Genomic DNA, 6,658 nt, shown 5'->3' with positions numbered 1-6,658 from the left:
GGGAAGGAAGTTCCTAAGTTACCTGTGGGAAGATGACCTATTTAAAGTCATAGTCACAGAGCTGGTGGGTAGGTAGGTAATGGGGCCGCTTGTAAATAAATTTTTGGTTAAGTAATTCTGACCACTCAGTTAAGCATTTAGAGTGCTGGCCGTAGTCTACCTGTGAGAGCTCCTTAAGGGAACAAACTCCTCTAGCCCTTAGGGGCCCCCTGGGGCCCCAGATGTGGGTCTCTTCCAGCCCCTCTATACACACAAAGGAATTTGTTTCTTGCGAACCTTTAGAGCCCCCAGGCGCATTAGAGAACCCTTGTCTTCCCACTTCCTGTAGCTCTCCACGTTCTACTTGTGTGCTGGGGTGTGAATGCTGTGGCAGCTTAATGAGAGAAAGGAGAGGAAAATTTGAAGTGATCCAAACCGGAAGAGATCAAGTTGGCACTGGAGCATCTTTTTAGACTCGAGGGACGCTTAAAATTCATCCTCCACGTTCACCTGGGCGCAAGGTTTATGATTATCCTTTCCAGGGGGAGAAGAGCAATTAGCTGTCTTACCTCTCCCCCAGAGCCACTGGGAGTGATGGTGACAAAGCAGGGGAAGGGAGGAAAGGACAGAGGGGAGAGAACAGAAGGCGGTGGGTAAAAAAAATCCGGCTTGAGAGAACGATAAGGTTGTGGGCTTAAAAAAAAAAGTAACAGCAGAGAGATTCTGAAGTCCGGGAATTCTAGCTAGAGGGGCTTCTTTCAAATTGGTGAGGTTCTTGGCCAGGATCAGTTAGGGTGAGCGGAGAAGGGCTGAGGGAAAGCTTATACTCTTTCTGCAGCTGACAGATTCTGGGGAAATGGAATCCCCACATCAGCCCTCCAAATGGTGTCCAGTTAGGCGGTGATTTTCACTTAGCCCCAGGATTTGTATGTCTGGAGTATAGGAAAATCAGTCAAGGGCTCCAGAGGGGCAGAAAAGGCAGCGTGTGAAATGATAGCTATTTGTCCTTTCTGGGTGACCTTGGGCCAGTCAGCCAGCATCTTTGTGCCTCAGTTTTTTAAATTTAAAAATAGGACAATTGCCACCCTTGCCACTCTCTCTCCCTGAGGGAGACCTAGATAAAACTTGGTTCCTGTCTTTCTCATCTGAGGAGAGGGGAGATAAGTAAGAACTGTAGACTAAGAACTCCGCTATATGGGATGTTCAGTGCCTAAAGAAAGATGCAGACAGTGCTGTCAGTCTTTGAAAAGTGAGCAGCTGCATCCTACTTTAGGGTCTTGTGCAGACTGCAACTGTTTCATCCTCAGTTTTTCTCAACTTTAAAATGGGGATAATAATAACTGCCCTGCCAATTTGAAAGGGTTACTGTGTGCAGCAGATAATAAAATGCTTATGAAAAACCATTGAAAAAAAGCATAGTTGCTGTACAGTGTCAGCTGATGTTACTCTTACTGTGAACAGTAATCATAGAGATTTTCTTGGCCCGAAATATCCATCCCCAGATAAGACATGTGGAAAAGGTGTCATTACTGCCTACCTCCTCCCCTGGAGAACACAAAGTAAAAAATGTTGGATGCTGGGCATTGCACTGGGGAAGAATGGGGGGCTTTGAGGGGTGAGATGGGAAAGAAGGCTTCATGACAAAAGATAATTGAGAGAAGAACCTATTAAATGCAGTGTATGCGGGGTGTGAAGCACCCATGGCAAAGTAGGGGCTAGCAAAACCTTTTAGAAATGTTATCCTAAGGTTCTGTCCACTATTTTGTCTGCAGTGCGTACAGTGGGATACTCATTTGTGTGTTGGTAGAAAGAAAAGGGGGAATCTGGAAGCCTCACCTCCATTATCTCCTAGAAGAAATAGCTGGGAGGTTTTGAGGGTGGCAGGGAGGAGGGTGTGGCTGCAGTATACTGGCCTGCTTTTACCATGGCTTCTGCATGAATCCTTGGTGTGGATCCTGTAAGAAGACAAAAAGATGGAATGCAAGCTTAAGGGTAGCAATGACTTATACCACTTTTTCTGATGAAAGTAAAAGGAATTCTTTTGTTTGCATATAGAGTGTCTTAAAGGCACAGGTATCCTTTATGAACCTCATCTTATACCAGTTTGGAGAAGTTTCCTAATTCATAGCAAGTATTTGGGGTTTTCTGGGGGCAGGATGAAGGGGTAATGGCAATTACCATAACTTATAATGGAAAATTTTCATGCTGAAAATTAGGCATGCAGTGGGACTTTTCATATATAGGCACCATTTAAACCCACACTGGGGCAGCACAGTGGATAGAGTGCCTGGCCTGGAGTCAGGAAGATTCATCTACTCTGACTTCAGATCTAGCCTCAGACATTTGGTGACTGTGTGATCCTGGGTAAGTCAATTAACCACATTTTGTCTCTGTTTCCTCCTCTATAAGATGAGCTGGAGAAGGAAATGGTAAGCCACTCCAGTATCTTTGCCAAAAACAGACAAACAAAAAACCCAAATGGGGTCATCAGAAGAGTCTGATACAACCCAAAAAATGACTGAAAACCCATACTAGCCCAGGCTGAAACCTGAAAGCCCCACCCCACCCCCCAGGGCCCTGAAATCAAGGTCTAAGAGTGACAAAAGGTGTGTTGGCCCAGATTGCAGTCAGTTGACAGGTACATAATTAGAAACTGCTCTGTGTCACAGACTTGTGGAGATGCAGAGAAAAGGAAAAAAATTAGCCCTGAGGACCTTAGTAAGGGGTATAGTCACCCCTTCTATTCAATTTGGAAAACAGTTTGAATAGAAACATAGAACCATTGGGTGAAGGAGTCTTTCCTCATCTACTTAACCCCTTTATATTATGGGGGAGGAAACAGAAATATCCATCCCAAGAAGTTAATTGATTTTTCCCAAGGTCCTTAGAGGCAGTAAAGTTTTTGACTCTGGATTTGAACCCAGGCCCCTTTGACTCCAAATACAACGTGTTATTGTTTTTCCTACATGCCACACATTGGATTAAAACCAAAGTCTTTGGACTCCACTTTCTACCTTTTGGGGCATTTGGGATGGGATACTTCTGTGCAGCAGCTTTGTCTAGAGAAAGGGCAAAGCTTGTTCAAAGCTCTGGTGATGTCCCAAGCAGTAGGATCTGGTGAAAAGAATTCTTGATGAAGTGATCGCCTACACTCACTTTGCTTCTTTTTTGCTTTCCTTCTCTCCTTCAAAACTGTTCCCTCTTTTTTCAGTATTTCATGGAATCCTACTAAAGGGACATTTAGACTTAAGTCTTATTTCAGGGATGAGGAAACTGATCCATATTGAGGTTTAATGACTGGCCGAGGGTCACCTGGTTAATAAATAAATGCCTGAGGTCTAGTTGACTCCCAAATCCATGGCTTTATTCACATACATTGCCTTTCTATATGTTAGACTCCAGTATTTCAAACATTTCTTATCATTTAGCAGTGTAGGTATTTCCCGAATTCTCACTAAATGGCTTCATCAATTTCTGGTGGGCCAACCCACCCATGCACAAGCCTAGTCTGATTGTGTAGCCTGTTCTGCAGTATTTACCCTCCATTTGCATAGTTTTTGAGAACACAGGTTCAATCACAAACCAGGTAGAAGCATTGGATTAAGACCTAAGCTGTATCCCAATACTTAGCCCAGTGTCTTATATAAATACCAGAAATATTTGCATATAAAAAATGACTTTTTTTTTTGGACTTACCTCTCACTCCCCCAGAGCCACTGAGAGTGATGGCAACACAGCAGGAGAAGGGAGGAAAGAAGGGGGGAGAGAACTGGAGTCAGTAGGTAAAAAAATGATAGGCTTAAAAAATATTTCTTTAAAAAAATTAATAATTTTTAAAACATCACATCTATTTCCCAAAGTTCCTTACCTTCCCAGAGAACCTATCACTTATGACAGAATAAAAGGGGAAAAACAAGTTCAGAAAAACTAAGTAAAACCAAAAAAACTGACAGTCTATGTAGTGCTCCAAACCTATAGACCCCAACATATGCTCTGAAGAGGAAGAGATGCCTTCTCACATCTCTTTGCCCGGGCCACAGTTAGCCATTTTAGTGTCAACAGCATCATAATGTGATTTTTTTTTAATAATACCTACCATCATTTAGTCATTCTGCTATGCTGTTATATATATATATATATATATATATATATATATATATTTCTCACTAATGAGAAATGTGTGGGCAGGAGTCAGGAACATCTTCTTTTCCTCCCTTACCTCACTTCAGCCCAGTATAACTATGTACTCCTGGCCAAATCACCCTGATTGCCTGTCAAGATGATTTTGAGACCACCTTTCTGCTTGTGTATTCTCCTAATTTAACATGGTGTCTAGTAATTTGACATGGTACATAGTAAGTGCATAATGAATGCTTGTTGATCTACTGAGATTAAATAAGATAACATAAAGAGCTTTATAAACCGTAAAGCACCATCTGAATATGAGCGATTACTCTTATTTTTCTGCGTTTATTCAGTTTGTGTGAGGGAGAAATTAAGGATATGTTTGGGCACAATCAGGGAGGATTTCCTAAAGGGGATAACTTTTTTTTTTCTTGGATTTTGAAAGATGGAAAGTTTCTAGAGTGCATAGTAAACAGTGGTGGCAGTAGAGTAGGGAGGAACCTGAACTTTTGAAGGAAGGCAGGCTATGAGCTAAGTGCTTTACAAATATTATCTCATTTTATCTTACTATAACCCTGTGGGGTGGCTGCTATTATACACTCATTTTAAAGTTGAGGAAACTGAGGCAGATTGGTTAAGTAACTAGCCATGGTCACACAGAGTTACATGTATCTGAGGCTGAATTTGAACTCTGACCCAGCCCAACTCTATCCACTACACCACCAGCTGTCCCCCTTATTTTTGGAGGGGAAGGCAAGGCAATTGGGGTTAAGTGACTTGCCCAAGGTCACACAGCTAGTAAGTGTGTCAAGTGTCCAAGGTCAGATTTGAACTCAGGTTCTCCTGACTCCAGGGTCAGTGCTCTATTCACTTGGTCACCTAGCAGCCCCTACCAGCTGCCATTTTTGAGCCTGAAGGTATGAATTCTGGTCCAGCCTCTTGGACAAGTCAGTTAATCCTGCTGAGTCTCTCCTAAAAAATAGTTACACCTTCTACCTTCAAGTTACTGTGAGAGCCAAATGAGAAAATGGATTCTAGTCAATAAATGTTTATTAATTGCCTACCATGTTTGAGGAACTCTCCTAATTCCTGGACAAAAGATTGTCCCTTCCCTCTAGGAGTTTACCCTTTAAAGTGTGTAAAAAGTCCTCTGATTAGGGCTACTGCCTGGTGGGGAATTCTGGAGGACTGGGACGAATGGGTTTCCATTCAAAGAATGTTCCTTTGTAAATCTATGTAAATGTAAACTACTGGATTGTGGTGAGGGCTTTCCTGAGGAAAGAAAGGGGAGGAATTGTAATTGTAAAGGGATGGAAGTGGTTGAGAGGGGGCCAGGGAAGAGGTGCAGCTGGGTTCTAAGAAAGGAGTCTGGAGAGATGGGACTGAGCCTAGGAGGTGAGGAGTGGAGGTGGAGAGAAAAGTCCATGGGTTAGTGAGGGAGGGCATTCCCTTGGTGAAAGCTCCAAATCAGGAGTAGGGCTTGGTGAGATGAGCAAACACACCTTAGAGTCACGAGCCCCAGTCCATCCATTGACAGATGAAGGCTCTTCAAAATGCCTCTGCCCAACAGGATACAGATAGTGAGTAGCAGAGCTAGGGCTGAAAGTTAGGTCCCCGATTACATCACGAGGGACTCAGATGAACTAAGGGACTTCTGGGAGAGAGTGGGGATTTGGGGAGGTGGGGGACATAGTATCATTGTAAGCATTGGGTTGGGGGGGTGAAGAGATTTGGGGGGGGCTCATTTTTCCTAAATGTCCAATGAGCAGTGTTGCACTTGTTTATTGATCAGTTGTTTTCAATCTGCGTCTGACTCTTTGTGACCCCATTTGGAGTTTTCTTGTCCAAGACACTGGAGAGATTTGCTGTTTCTTTCTCCAGCTCATTTTACAGATGAGAAAACTGAGGTAAACAGGGTTAAGTGACTTGCCCAGGGTCACACAGAGTAGGTGTCTGAAGCCATATTTGAACTCAGGAAGATGAGACTGCAGGCCACAGTGCCACCTAGCTGTCCAGTGTTAGACTAAATATGATGCTTTGGTTTATTCTGGAGTGTGAGGGCACAAGAGCTGGGGCTGTGATGGTCAGAGATGACAATTTTGGGAGCAGCAGTAAGCACCAACCTAAGCAGTAAGGGAATCCGTGGAGCTGAAAGTGATACAGTGAAAGAAAACGCCCTAAGCCTAGAGGTTTTCCTCTAGGTGGGACACAGTGGCTGAGTATGGTGAATAAGTTACATATTAACATCACTCTCAGTACTGTGTACTATTCCTCTAGTATTTGATCTGAGACTTGAGTTCCCTGATGGGCAGGGCCTTCAGAGGATCTGAATCCTCTTTGGAAGTTGGGAAGATTGGGGGGGGGGGAATAGAGCCCCAACCCTGGAGGAGAGTACAGACAGGACTGGTTTAGGATTAGGGGAGGGAGGTTTCCTTGTTGACCCAGACCCCTTCCAGAGGGATTTCTTGTGATAAGAGTTGTGCATCCTGGGCTTGAAGATCAGGCCTCAGGCAGTGTCTCCCTGGAGAGCAGTTCTCCCAGTATCATCTTGGTG

At 43.7% G+C, this 6,658-nt stretch overlaps 1 protein-coding gene across 1 annotated transcript in view; it reads left to right on the top strand.

Annotated features, from left to right (window-relative positions):
* PODXL (podocalyxin like) overlaps window positions 1-6,658 on the top strand; it is a 57,543-nt gene that overhangs the window by 885 nt on the left and 50,000 nt on the right. The window lies entirely within an intron of this gene.

This window comes from Petaurus breviceps, unplaced genomic scaffold (assembly GCF_028583685.1).
Source record: "Petaurus breviceps papuanus isolate PSGF00001 unplaced genomic scaffold, PetGlider_PUasm1.0 181, whole genome shotgun sequence".
Lineage (NCBI taxonomy): Eukaryota > Metazoa > Chordata > Mammalia > Diprotodontia > Petauridae > Petaurus > Petaurus breviceps.
This window is presented reverse-complemented; position numbering and strand designations above follow the sequence as displayed.